Raw genomic sequence first — 15,022 nt, forward strand, 5'->3', positions numbered from 1 at the left:
CTAGCTATGATGGTGGTCCACAAAAAAGTTGTGCCTATCCCACCATGACCATGCACAAAAAACAAGCCAGATTTGTTGTTGTCAATTATTTCTATGACATTGTCATAAACATATTTTTGCTCTCTATTTAATTGGCTGATAAAGAGCGAGTGCTCATGTTTTAGTGAGTCAGCATTGTAATCCAACTCTTCCCTCAAACTCCTATTCGTAAGTCTATCCATCATCAAATTGTTTGGCTGTGGTAGGTGATGCTTCAACAAAGAACTATTCAAAGCAGCAAACAATTTTTCTAACTCATCAAAAATGAATTTCTATGTTCATCTTGGTATTTAGAGACATCTTGCAAGCCAAAAACATTGATCATGTTTTTCGAAATGTTATCGCCCATCGTCTTCCAATGCGTTTCAAACAAATCTAATGTATCAACAACATCACAAAAGAAACCAATGTGACAAACAATTACCTCAATTGAAAGGATGACACAGTGACAACCGCTTCTAGCATAGCATTATTCCATTCCCTATCATCCTCCAATAAACCAAGCGAGGTGCACGCACATGGGAATGTAGGTTCAAGAACGCCTATGATAGTCATCAAATGGTCAAAACTAAAGTTGCCTTTTTGGTAATTCAGTAACAGCCTCAAATAATATAATTCACTGGTAACAGGGTGAATATATGCAACCCTACCTAGAAATCTACGTCTTTTTCTACGGATCCACTGTTTCTCATCATTTTTCCAAACATACTTGGTAGGAAATTCAACATAAGATAACATACATGCATTAGGGTCTTGGACATTGGTTTGAAACCACTGTGTTAACATTGTGCTTTCAAGATTAGGATGGTTAACAACATAGTTTAGATCATTGGTCTCTTTGAAAATAACATTTTGGTTAGATGGAAGGTGCACAGACAAACTCTCAATCGATAGTTCTCTAAAATGAATGTAAAACTGTAACAATCTCCAATCTGCTTCGTAAGGGCATAAGTATCTACAGTTTAAATAAGCCACAACCTCATCAAACTCCTCATCCTAAAAAATAGCTCTAGTCCGGTCAACACCTTTAGTTATGTACTTAAAAAGATAATTAATGAGTGTTGATTGCCAGCTTGATTCAACATTTATATATGCTTGATACTTTAATAATAGCTCATGATTGTAAGGGACAACAAATGCATTATCAAGTTTGATTCCATTTTTTAAAACAAACAGATCTTCTATATCTCGATGCTTATATGCAATGAAACCTTCAGTTGAAAAAGTGGTCTCACTTGTGAAAGATTTAGGAAAATTTTTTGAACATTTGTTTTCTTTAATGCAAGGTGAAAATTGATTCGCAACACCACATGGGCCATAGATCATGTACTTTGAAACTGCATCATACCCAGCTTTGTCACATCCTTCATCAGGAATCTCATTCGAAATGATAAAATCAACATCATAAGGAGTAAGGCTGGAATTGTTTGCCATGTACCGACTTACTGACCGAACAGAACCGATGAGGCTCCTATTGGTATAGTAGTATTTTGGTATATCTTCAAAATTGGTTGGCATGGAACCGAACTGATTATTAATGGTACGACTTTGGTTTGTGTTTTGTTATACCGGTGGTATACCATACCGACCGATATATATGTTTTTAAATACTTTAAAACTATCTTAGATATTGTTTTGCATTCAAAAGTCATTTAATAGTCTTAGCCTTTAAGGTTTAGAAAATTAAAACCCACACGCAACTCTCAGTTTCTTTCTACTCAGCACTTCCCGATGATCTCCCGTAACGCAGCCTCGCTCGTAGTTTTCCTCTAATCATTGACGAATCAACAGCCACCGCACTGGTGACCTGCTCTCCCATAACAGATTGCACAAATGATTTGATTTCCATTCTTGCTGACATTGTTGTTGCCTTATGAAGCAATGATTTGATTTCCATTCTATATTTTTAGTTAGTTTAGTTGCTTTTTTGCTGTCCTATGATGTAATATCATATGAATGATGCTTACAAGGTTCGAATTAATGTGATTTGATTATAATTAAATCATAATAGTTTGTGTATATATGATATTAGTTTCTGCTTGTTACCTTATGTTTGCTGCCTTATCAGAATTGCAAGTATATACGATATTAGTTGCTGCTTACCTTATGAAACAATGACATTCTATGTATGCTTACAAAGTTTGTGAACTATTATATAATTTGTATCATATCAGATGCTACTCCTGGTTATGCCATTTGCCAACCGAACCAACCAACAGTTTCAGCTGAACCAATTTTTAGCAATTGCAAGATAACGGTTGGTTGGCAATAGATGATGTTCCGTAATTGTGTATATATGGCTGGATGGTGGCACATGAAATTTGGCACGGTTTGCCTACCGAACCCAGCCCTAATAAGAAGAATGACATTTATAATGTTTATTGACCCAGAGCAAGACATGACAATGAGGAAAACCTATTTTTTCAAACTCCACTGTGTAAATCACTGTTTTGAAAAAAAAAAACGCAGATACATCAAAACCATAGACTCTTTAGACTTGCAGTAAGAAGATAAAAACAAATAAAGGGAAAAAATTGGTCAAGAGTAATGAACTAACCAGATTCGACATCGCCAAAAGGTTTTCCTGATTTGAGGTACTTAATCATATGGTCAAATTTTGCTTTAAAAATTCTGGAAATTAGATATGGCCTGTCTTCAGCTTTACAACCAGGTTTATCACACAGATCTTCAATCATTTCAGGCCATTTAGCATTACAGGTGAAAGTGATAAATAAATTAGGATTTCCAAATTGGTGACATATAGTCATAGCATCCTGATAATTATTTATCATATATCTAACACTGCCAATAAACGAAGTTGGCAGAATGACCCTCTTGCCAACAGTAAACCTGATTGCATTTCCAGCTTTGAGTGCATTATGAATTCCTTTATGACCTTCTATTCTAAAAGAATCTTGATTTGCCCTAATGAAATATAACCTATTTTCTCCTGGTCTATCCTGAGTTTGATAACCCAAAAATGCTCTCATTGATAACCCCCTCCCATCTTTTGGTTTTTTTCCCCCTAAAATTTGGATTCCAAGGAAGACTTTTCCTAAACCCATCTTCATCGTATGGGAAAATAAGAGGATATTGGAGAGCCATGTACTTAGGATGTAACTTCGTGATTCTCTGTAGGCCATGTATCCTATGCTCCACAACAATACCTCTTTTGATGTAAAATTAGCCGATGTCCCCAACTATTAAGCCACCTATCCCATCACATGCCAGCAGATTGTACTGCACATCACGGTCGCGCTGTGCACCGTATAAATGCAGATGTAAATGACTTATGGACCCTTCATCAATCCTATCCTTAGCAAGCCTAGAAGGCTAAACAATTTCGTTACACTCATCCAGCATGTTGATGAGGCCACTGACAACCTGTTGATCAAGTTTTTCAAAACAGAACATGATAGACAGAAGAGTGTCGAGAACAAATATTTGAATGATCGAGATTACAATGTAGGAAATTACGTACTATTGACAATGTCGCCCGAAAGGGTAGTACGTGAGCACAATCAAGGTGTTAATTGAACGATTTATACGTAAATCCTAATGAAGGGCACGATGGTAATTTTGCACTCTAGGGAATTTATTACTTGTTTATCGGGACAACAGTTAGTTGTCGATATTGCAGGCTACAGACCATAGTAACGATAATTTATTTCATTGGATTCGTTAAGAAAGAGGGCAAGTAGGCCCGTCTACATTAGTATTTTATTTATTGTTTAGGCTTGACCCAAAGATACTATACACTTATCCTTGGAGTACCTAATGCTACAGGTGTGTAGGTGAAAATCGTTTCTATGTTCACTTTTAATTTCAGTGCAATTATTTTAACTTTACATTATTATATATGTATTTTTTATTTTACTCTACGTTTTTAGAAAAGTAGTATATTATAGTATTGTATTGATAGATAAGGAAAGTTTAAGTTTGGAGGCATGAAGGAGGAATCATTGCAAGCCGATCGCGACGAAATGACATTCTCTTTTATGCAACAGCTCTAGCTTGATTTCTTCTTTATATATTTTCCTTCTATCTTTGAGTATTTTATGTATAGCTACTTATTTCAAATTTCGGGGATGAAATTTTTTTTTTTTAAGGTGGGTTGATTGTAACAACCTGTCCCTAATTTTAAGATTTTAATAATTTTAAAAGAGTGAATTAACGAAAATGTCTCTAGAGGCGAGATTGTTGACTTTTGTTGACCGCCATTTCGTGATGCGTGCGAGCTATTATTTTACTGTATTTCTGAAATATTACTAATTATGGTAAGTGTTTTCATACTATATGTAGTGTGTGTGTGTGTGTGTGTGTGTGTGTGTGTGTGTGTGTGTGTGTAGAAACTTAAATTGGTATCAGGCAGAATATCCTAGATATAAAAATAATAACATGTTGGACTGACTAGTCAAGCCCGCTAGTCAACTAAGATAGATATGTTAGTTAATAAACCAAGGATTAAATGACCAATCTTAGTTACGAATAGTTATCCTAGCCAGTAGGCTCTCAGTTTGTTCCAAGTTATTAGCATGTCAGGTGAGCATGATTGTGAGCACATACTTATTAAATATTCAAGTGATACATGTAGCATGTATATGTATGTGAGGTATGTGACACAATATAAGTAACTATGAACGCAAAATATTTTTAGCCAAAAAAACCCACCTCTAGGTTACAAAACCGAGGACTCTGCACTGAGTTCAATCCACTAGTATAATCAAGGTTCTTACAAAGTACCACGTAAAGCTTAATTCCTAGAAACCTATCTATGGAGCAGTTTTACCTTTGTGCAACCTTGCCTCACACAAGATGGATTCCTTCGGTCTTCACAATGTGGTATCTCCTCATGAGCTCTTCACCTTGTGGCATCGAGACCAACTCATGAACTATGCATATGATGATGTGACAATGATATGCAGATATGGATTCAGATGTCTAGTCAGTTTCTCCGATCAAACAGTTGAAGAAAGAAAATGATGAGAATCCTAAAGTTGGTCAATTTTAAAGATTTGAAACTAGAAACACTTGACCATTAATTTAATGCAAAACCAAAGATAATGCAACCTTATTCTTCAATGATTGGGTGTTTAATGCATGAAAGTAGGTTTTGCAACTAGGATTTCATAAATGAAAAACAAAGAGGAAGGTAAGGTCTTAATGCCTTTCTCACTCTAACTTCTCACTAGAAATATACTTTGAAAATCCCCAAAAACAAAGAACCCTGGCTAGGGATCTTAACCCCAAAAGCTTTGGCTTGTTTTCACCTACCAAGGACACATGTCATCCTACAAACTGATCAGAAAAGATTAAGGACTGAGATCTGATTATCGGCGGAAAGCTGTCAAGAAGTCCATGTGAGTAGGTCTTAATTTATGTGCCCAGCTTGCTGAAAATTCACGTGCAAGCCTGACTAGACAACTAAGCTAGTCAAAATGAAGTAGGAATGTAGACGTGAAATGCACATGCATGAACAAACCTTTTGAAGTGAGATGCGTCCCATCCTTGTACATTTTTTCACAGCAAACACAATCCATACATAGAGAAAAGCCTAAAGCTAGATTGAGCATGTGATACACTTACAATATTGACAAGGAAAGCCAAACCTAAAACTATAGACTTGACAATCTTCCCCTTTGGCTTTCCATGACAAAATACCCTAAGCCCTAAAGCTAATTTCACTCACCCACACTCAAGAAATGAACGAAGGAACGAATCCTGCAAAACAACAAAACTTGACAAGAACAAGTGAAATTTATCATGGGTAAAAGGCTTGGAAGGTATTAAAAACAACTAAATTTTTCTTTCCCATTTTGTCATGGTAAGACAAAGGCAAGGCAGAATAACACATGCAATATTCAATGTTTACAGCAAAATACAATGCAATGACAATAAAAGCACAGTGGATAAGGAATTAGCAAGATATCATATAAGCATGTCCACGCGAGGAGAAACTACAAGTAAGCACAGTTAAGTGATCCAACTCCCCCAGAAAGGATGCACGCAATGAAATTGAACTCTTCTAGAATTGATGTTCTTCATGTAAACACACTCCCTCATAAACCTAAAACATGACTTCAATTATCTGATGAGAGACACTGACTCAACAGAAAGAGAAGATGTCCATTGCCATACAAATTTGAGCATAAGCATAGACCAATGTACCCAAACAACTAAAGGCAGCTCATTAAGAGGATAGAGATCAAGATAACATTTTAATCTTTGCACCAATAAACTATAGTTAAAGCACAAGCCATGAGGGGATAAGAAAAAGTAGTTTGGATATCGATGCTTCCAAGAGATATAGATAAGACAAGTGTTTAAGAAAAAATATGCAATGCAATTCTCAAGAGACAGCTCTTCAAGGGCATACAAAGACAGCAATATAGAGATGGACACTTGCTCATGATGCAACTATGATGTGTCAAGGTAAGGGGATAAGATTGGTGATAGCCATCTTGAAATCATAGAACCAAGCACATAATCTCACAAGCATTTCCAAAGTTAACCAAGCTTTTAATAATCTATTGACTTTAAGAAACAGCACTTCCTACATAATATGGACAATGGACAAGACACGCAAAAAGCAAGGCCTAAGCCTTGAAAGAAAAGCCAACTTTGGTGAAGGAACTTTGAGTGAGGCAGTAATTTGAGAAGTGTCAAGGTTTGAATGAAGTTGAAATTTTGATGAATCACCATTGATATTTCAAAGAATTTGATACATGACCTACGGAGGTGGATCTTGAAGAACTTCACATGACATTGCATGGAAGACCAAAATGAAGGGATTTTCCCATTTGATAATATATACTTTCTTTTGAAGACACCCCATTCATAACACTCTACCATTTGAACTTTTTGTTTTGATTTTGAGGAGAGGACAAAAAGAAAAGAATTGACACATGGCCCAAATTATAAAGTAAGTAAGGTCTCTACCACTCAATTAGGACTAAAGCAACATTAAATTCAAAAATACCACTTGATTTGGATGATTGGAAAAATGATTTTTCAGAGGCTATCTGAGAAAATTGGGAGAACCTTTGACATCACAATGAAAAATTATCCAAGGCTATTCCACATATTATTACCAATGTATGACAGATAAGAGATGCATACAGAGAGCAAAATGAGATTATCTGATGAGATAACTGTCTACACAAAAATACGCATAGAATCTAAGCAAAATATTCAACTCTTGGAAGCAAGGCTATACAACGTATTCATTTCATATCACAAAGACCAATAGATTGTCGAAGGTCTTCATACCTTCAATTATCTAGGGCTTTAATGAAGATGTCAGCTAGCTATTTTTTCAGGTGGCACAAAGGTTAAGATAAGAATTTTATCTTCCACAAAATCTCTAATGAAATGATGCCTTACATCAATATGTTTGGTTCTTGAATGTTGGATAGAGTTCTTGGAAATATCAATAACACTCATATTGTCATAACAAACAAGAAAGGTGAATTGAGAGATACCATAGTCATTGAGCATTTGCTTCATCCATATTAATTGAGTGCAACAGCTTCTAGCATCAACATATTCAGCCTCAATTGTGGACAAGGAGACACAATTTTACTTTTTGTTGTGCCAAGCTACCTGTTTAGACCCGATTTTACATTATCGGCCCGAGTAATCGAGTGTAGTTGAATGACAAGGTGGTTGAAATGATTTTCAATTATTATTGAGAAATAATGTTGTGGTTTTAATCATGATATTATCTCTTAGTAATTTAAACCTAATATTTGTCTAAATCCTCATTCATTTGACCATTAGGGATATTGGGATACGCACGGCAATGAAGCATGCGAGGATGGATGAATGTATGCGTGGGTTAATGTGACAATAGAGTGATAGGCCTGGCTTTTGGTGATGTGATAAGCCTAAGTTTTATTTTTGTTTTATCTGAAAAGTCATGGATAATCATAAAGGACAATGAGGTTCATCAGGTGGTTTTTAATAGAAAATGGTCTCTTAAAGTGATCAGGTTGTGTTGCAAATGAAATGCAATTTATTATGCATGCACGGTTGTACCTGGACCAACATGGTGGAGAAAGAGAAGTTTCAGTTGGAATAAGATGCATTCATTTGGTGAGGTCACGTATGTGGAAAGATGTATTTCTATTTTCAAGGAAAATTAGGAGATAGCCTTTATCATATCTTGGAGATATTGGACGGTCAAAGTGATTAGACACCAGGTCTGAAGTGATATTTGACAGAGTTAGAGTTGCAATTGGACTATAAAAAATTATTATATGGCAAGCAGAAGACAGAATCTATAAATACAGGATGCTCAACAATAGAGACGGCCCCCTTCAATTTCAACACACAAATTGCCCTGCGCAAACCTCTCAAACATCTTGATATTTTTTTTTATTTTCTTTTTTCGCCAACACATCTTCAATTTGGATAAACAGCACTGTGAAGGCAATCGATGAACATCTTCAGTTTGGATAAACAGCAATGTTGCCTTAGAATCAGCCAACCGATGAACGCCTTCAGTTTAGATAAACAACAATGCGTCGAGGCCGACTGGTTACCTATCCAAGTCTCGGTCGAGAAGGGTTTCCGAGTCCTTATTGGCAGAGGTCATCTTATTAGCCTTTCGGTGAAGTAAGGTGTTACAAGTTACTACATTCGATACATTGAACGCCAAGTGATTTTATGATTAGTTACTCACAAGTGAGTTTCAGAGTTCGGTATTCTGACGACCGAACCACATTTACCATCAAGACATACATCTCTTTTGAGTACCTGTGTCCAAATAATTTGGAGCCGGTTTGACGTGCTTATACTCTTACGAATATAATCATTGTGACCTAACCCGGCGCCTACGATCCATGAACTTCGCAGAACTAGCAGCCTTGTCTTCAGGCTCGAGAATCTAAAGGCCGAGACGTATTCCTTCCTCGGTCGCAGTTGCAAGATCAAGATGTCAGTAACGCGTTCAACGCAACATCAACAAATTTTACTTCTCGGCCGAGCTCGGCTGACAAGTTGGCACACCCCGTATCAACTGAAGGACGCAGTTAGCTCATTAGTTACTCGACCTGTGCACCACGTAGGCTTTATAGTTTTTAGGGTCAACACAACCAGATTGTTCCCGACATAGAAAGCTCCCCCAAAGGTGCTCTTTCGATCATCAATGCATCTAGCCCAATCAGCATCACTGTATCCAACCAAGTTGGTGTTGGTGTCATGCGTATATTGTAGCCCAAAATCAGTAGTTCCACTCACATATTTGATAATCCTCTTAACTGCCAACAGGTGAGACTCCTTAGGACAACTTTGAAACCGAGCACACATCCCAACTGTAAAAGCAATATTCGGCCTACTTGCAGTCAAATAGAGTAGGTTTCCAATCATGCTTCTATACAAAGTATGGTCAACATCCTTGCCACTCGAGTCCTTGTGAATTTTGGCAGAAGTACTTATTGGTGATCTAGCAGCTTTTGATCCTTCGAGACCAAATTTCTTCACTAAATTCTTGGCATATTTACTTGAGAGATGAAAATGCCATCCTTTCTTGTTTGACTTGAAGTCCAAGAAAGTAATTTAGTTTACCAACAAGGCTCATTTCAAACTCAATGGTCATCATAGTGTTTGTGATGCAAAAATGTCTTTCGCATGCACATGAGCGCGTGCAAAGATGCTAGTTTTAAGTAAAGAGAGAAACCTCTAATTCAACCATTTTCAATACAATCAAACACAAAAGAACTTCTAACAATAGTGGGTAAGGACCTATCCCAAATATAAATGTCCTGGGCCGAATGACCAATACTAGTAATGGCATTGGCAAGAAAATTCGTCTCGCGAAAGGCATGAGACCAAGAAATAAACAAAAAGGAACTAGCCAAAGATTTGATTTTGTCAATGATTGTCCTCAATTGCCAGGATGTATTACACTTGTCCAAAATGGCATCAATGATAAGCTTGATATAAGGAGGCCTTGGCATCAATAAACTGCGTCTTCTTATCCATCCCACACGTTCAAATTTTTTTTCTTTTTCCGTGGCTTCTCTTGTAATCTCTATATGTTTTATTTACTTACCATTTGTCCTATTATTTGAATTCATTATTTTTTTCAATTATGAATGTGAGTTACCCGTATCATGCATTAAATGCATTGAACTTTTTCTCTCTCGCATATATTGCATGTTTACTACCCGTATTCAAAACTGAATACAAATTTGAATTCCGATTATAAGATACTCATGTTTATTAAGCATTGTAATTCATAAGGCAAGTGAGGCCCCTACGAATACTGCAAACATCTAACTCCTCATTTTAGAGGAATTTGACTTCTATTGGAGAACGAGACATTCTGAATCCGGAGTGACGTGGGGTAAATTCAAGAGTACACTTTTGTGGCCTGTAATTCTTGTCCGGTGGAACGACTCATCGTCTAGAATTGTACACCCAAATATATTATTGTACCAAATAATTGTACACCTGACAGTACTGTTTTGGCAGTGACACTTTGGTAGACTTTGGGTGCTGAGGAATTAATTGTCATAAACGCATCCATTGACATTGATCAACAGGCCCCGATGTCTACTTTCTCCAGATAAACTACCAGATATGACTTTGAATTTTTGCCTCCAGTTTAGGCGTTGATGTGAAATGCAAGTTTCTAACATGTCCTTACTTTTGTCTTGCATTTCTAGTTATCAAATAATCGAAAGGCACCAGCCTTATCAAGAATTATTGTAGCTTCTTTCTCACAGGGGGGGGAAAAGTTGGTGAGAAAAAGAAAAGAGAAGAAAAAGATTGGGGAAGGCAAATAGATTAATCTACCTTTGTTTAAAAAAAAAAGAAAAATCAAGGAAAATGAAATTTGGAAACCAATAAGGAGAAGGAGGCAGCTTTTTAAATTTTGCTTTTGTCATTTTGTTTTCCATGGAACTCCAAAGAGTTAGATCAGTGGCATATATGTCCATCCGGTCTAAGGCAATATGTTTTTTTTTATCACCGAATCACACCAGCCTTTTATGTTTAATGTTAAATAATTGGACGTGATTCACTGTTAATTTTTGAGTCGTGAGTTACATGCTTTTATTTATTAAGTGTTTGAGATGGTCTTAGAAATCATTAGAGTGCATCTTTGTGTTCACTTATCACTCTAGCTTGGCTCAATATAAGTCCAACTAATGATGCGAAGGATCCTACATAGAAAGAGTATAAAATAATTTATAACAGATATAGGTGATCCAATTCTAATTACATCGAAACTTTTTAAGATAAAAGTTAGACTTAATATAAATCACTCAAACCATTGTATCTACAGATATAAGGCATGCTGAGAGGCTATTTTTTCTATCACATTTTCTAATATTAACAAGAAGAAAAATATTACAATATTTGTGGACGCAAATTTCTACCCAAAAACCGGCAAAAAAGACATCAAGGTCAATGGAGAAGATCATGCGATGCTAGCAAAGGCCTCATGTATCCAAGTCAAAGATCTTTTCCGAGAAATATGGGAGAGAACCTTGAGAGTTGTGAATTATCCAATTCTGACTTTGGCTACTTGTTAAGGTCGTGGTCTGTATATCTTCCTCCACTCCTATCTCCCAAGCCACCAACCTCGGACCCTTCGCTCTTGCCACGCCACGGCCACAATCCACACGCTCCATGCTATCACGACCCTCACAGCCGCCGAGGAGGTGGAGATGGAGGTGAAGTGGATAATGCCAAGTCATAAAAAACGGTTCTAGCTAGTCCTGTTGTCGAATTTGTTACACTTGTATTAATTTATAATTAGTTAGACTAGTTAGGGCCTCAATTGCAAATTGAAGAATAGCATAAATTTATGGACAGTATATATTGAAAGTCAAGAGTGGGTATTTGGAACTATTGGTTAGATTGTTTATTAGGGTGTAGTTGTCGCCTTACTTCTAGTCACATCTTGTAACGATATTGTATCTTCTTTCCCATACTTATAGGGTGGATATAGCTTTTTAGCTTTACCCCTCACCTTACTTTCTGCTCCTTGTTTTATGGAGCTGCCATGTAGGAGTGTTTCAAGGGTGATTAGTGTGTTGATCACTCCTTGCCCTATATCTTGTATCCTTGTGTGGTTGTTTCCTTATGAATCATAATATAAACAAACACTTAAAAACTCAACATGGTATCAGAGCAAGAATAACCTGTCTTTGTGATACTTGTTGCTTTGTTTTTCAAGCATTCTTCCATGGCTGACGGAAATCCTATTCTCGAGTCCGATGATGATAGCTCACTTGGAGCTGGTCACCAATATCAATCGGAGATTGATGTAAATCCAAATCAAAGGTTGAGTTTTGTGCTTCCAAATGAGTTCAACTACTTACCATCGTCGAGGGCAGTTTCGCTTGCCCTAGGAGGAAGGTCAAAGCTAGGGTTCATAAATGGAAGTATTGAAGTTCCTGATGCTTCCTCTTCCACTTATGAATCTTGGCTCAGCAAAGATCAGTTGGTCATGTCCTAACTCCTCAACTCCATGGAGTGTAAGATAGCTGAAATATTCAGTTACTCTGAGTCATCTCTCCAACTATGGAAGTCTGTGCAAGAAATGTATGGAAATCTGAACAATGCAGCCCATGTGTTTCAGCTTAAAAGGGATATCGTGAGCAAGCAAGAAGATGGAAAACCTTTTGTTTAGCTTCTTGGAAGTCTTAAAGGTATGTGGAATGAGTTGGAGGTATACTGTCCACATACAACGGACTCAACCCTACTTCTTAAAAAGGCTGAAGAAGACAAAATTTTCCAGCTTCTCTCAAGTCTGGGGTTGGAATATAAAATCTGCGCAGCTACATTCTCATGAATGCAGAACTTCCCACGTTTGCCAATGTTTGTGCAACAATTCAAAGGGAATAAGTGAGGAAAAAGGTTATGAACACTGGCACCATGACGACAGCCTCGGAAGCTTGGGCTTACTTTTCCAATGATAAGAAATACTTCTCCAATGTTAAGAAGTACAAGGGAAGAAATCCTCATCTCAAATGCAAACATTGTGACACCACCGGACATGTGAGGGATATTTGTTGGATTCTTCACCCTGAGCTCAAACCAGACTTCATGAAAAATGAAAGGTTTATTCAGAAGAAGCCTCAGTTTCCCAGTTACAAAGCTAATTATGTCTCATCCACATCAACTAGAGGCTCAGATGATCTTCTGAATTTTACCTCCAATCCCACCACACTCATAAATGAGTTTGCTGTGTACCTTTAAATGAAGAAGGAAATCTCTAGGAGTGATGAAGCTACTACCTCAACTGCTTTGCTGGGAAAGTTTGCAGGCTTTCTGGCTGACTCGAAAAAGCTTACGCAGGACAACATGCAAGGTATATTGACAGCCTTCAAATCTGCTTTAAATATAAATCAATTGTATGATTTGTGGATCATAGATTCTGGTGCCTCAGATCACATGACAAACCAATTCTACAAGTTCCATGATTTTAAAAAACTGCATACACCTTCACATGTTTCTGTTGCTAATGGGCAGGGTGCTAAAGTGTTAGGTATGGGAAAAATACATCTAGTGTCTGACAATATAGAGTCTAAAGTCTTGTACGTTCCGTCATTTCCTTTTCAACTTCTCTTAGTTGGAAAAATCACACATACCTTAAACTATTCAATTACTTTCTCCCCTTACACTGTCATTTTTCAGGACTGTATCACCAAGAAAAAGATTGGTGAAGGTTTTTTCTTGGATGGTCTCTATTACCTATCCAAGGAGACCTCATTTCTGAATGGATTTCAAGTCAAGTCTAACCTAAGTCAAGACCAAAACCTGTGGCATCAAAGACTAGCTCATCCATCCGAGTTTGTTTTGTCAAGATTGTTTCCAAATCTGTGTAAAGAAGTAATCCAGTGTGATACTTGTCATTTTTGTAAATCCACTAAGTCACCTTTTGGTTCATCCTTAAATAGGACCAAACAAGTTTTTGAACTTGTTCATTCAGATGTATGGGGGACCATTTTTTGAATCTTTTGATGGGTATAAGTATTTTGTAACTTTCATGGATGATTTCTCGAGAGTTACTTGGTTATACCTTTTGAAATATAAGAGTGAAGTTGTTGAAGCATTCATAGACTTTCATAATCTTGTCAAAAATGACTTCAATTCCCAAATCCAAACCTTGAGATCTACTAATGGCTCAGAATATATGTCACACATCATGAAACAATATTTAAGCAATAATGAAATTTTGCATCAAACCAGTTGTGTTGATACTCCACAACAAAACAGCATAGCCAAGAGAAAGAACTGTGATCTACTTCAAAAAACAAGAGCTCTAACGTTGCACATGAAAGTACCAAAAAGATTTTGGTCTCAAGGGGTCATGACAGCTGCATATATCATAAACAGATTACCAAGTTGAGTCTTGGAGTTCAAATCTCCAATGCAAGTGTTAAAAGGAAGGGATGTTAATTTATCTCACCTTAAAGTCTTTGGGTGCACTTGCTATGTTCATATTCAATCTCAGCATAGGGATAAACTGAACCCTAGGGCTAACAAATGCATGTTTCTTGGTTACTCTTCTACTCAAAAAGGTTACAAGTGCTATAGTCTCGAGTTAAAGAGAGTTGTAGTTTTAAGGTAAGTCCGATTTGATGAAACTAACTCATTTTACAGCAAATTGTTTGATGATCAATCACAAGGGGAGTCATGTTTTGAGTTTTTTCCCTTACCAAGGGTTGAGGAACTATCTTTCGTGATAAAACCTCCTAATGCTTATGCTTCCGCTGATGTAACTCAAGTTAGTGATCAAACTTCTGACCAACAGATGCACTATAAAGAATCTCCTCAAGAAGAGGCAGAAACCTTGACAAAGGAAACATAACAGGTTCAAGGCAAAAGAAATCCAGTGCGTGCTAGGCACCTTTCTTCAAGGCTTCAAGATTATGTGACTTATTCTGCCAGGCATCCAATCAATGGTCTCATGTCCTACCATAAAGTTTCTCAATCTTATGCTGCCTATTTGAAAACCATAACTAAT

The 15,022-nt window shown here is 36.9% G+C and overlaps 1 pseudogene; it reads right to left on the reverse strand.

Annotated features, from left to right (window-relative positions):
* Window positions 1-7,174: 7,174 nt before the first annotated feature.
* Window positions 7,175-9,637, reverse strand: LOC148693467 (secreted RxLR effector protein 161 pseudogene; annotated as a pseudogene).
* Window positions 9,638-15,022: the final 5,385 nt, after the last annotated feature.

This window comes from Pyrus communis, chromosome 10 (genome assembly GCF_041283825.1).
Source record: "Pyrus communis isolate YQ-2024b chromosome 10, ASM4128382v1, whole genome shotgun sequence".
In the NCBI taxonomy this organism is placed as follows: Eukaryota; Viridiplantae; Streptophyta; class Magnoliopsida; order Rosales; family Rosaceae; genus Pyrus; species Pyrus communis.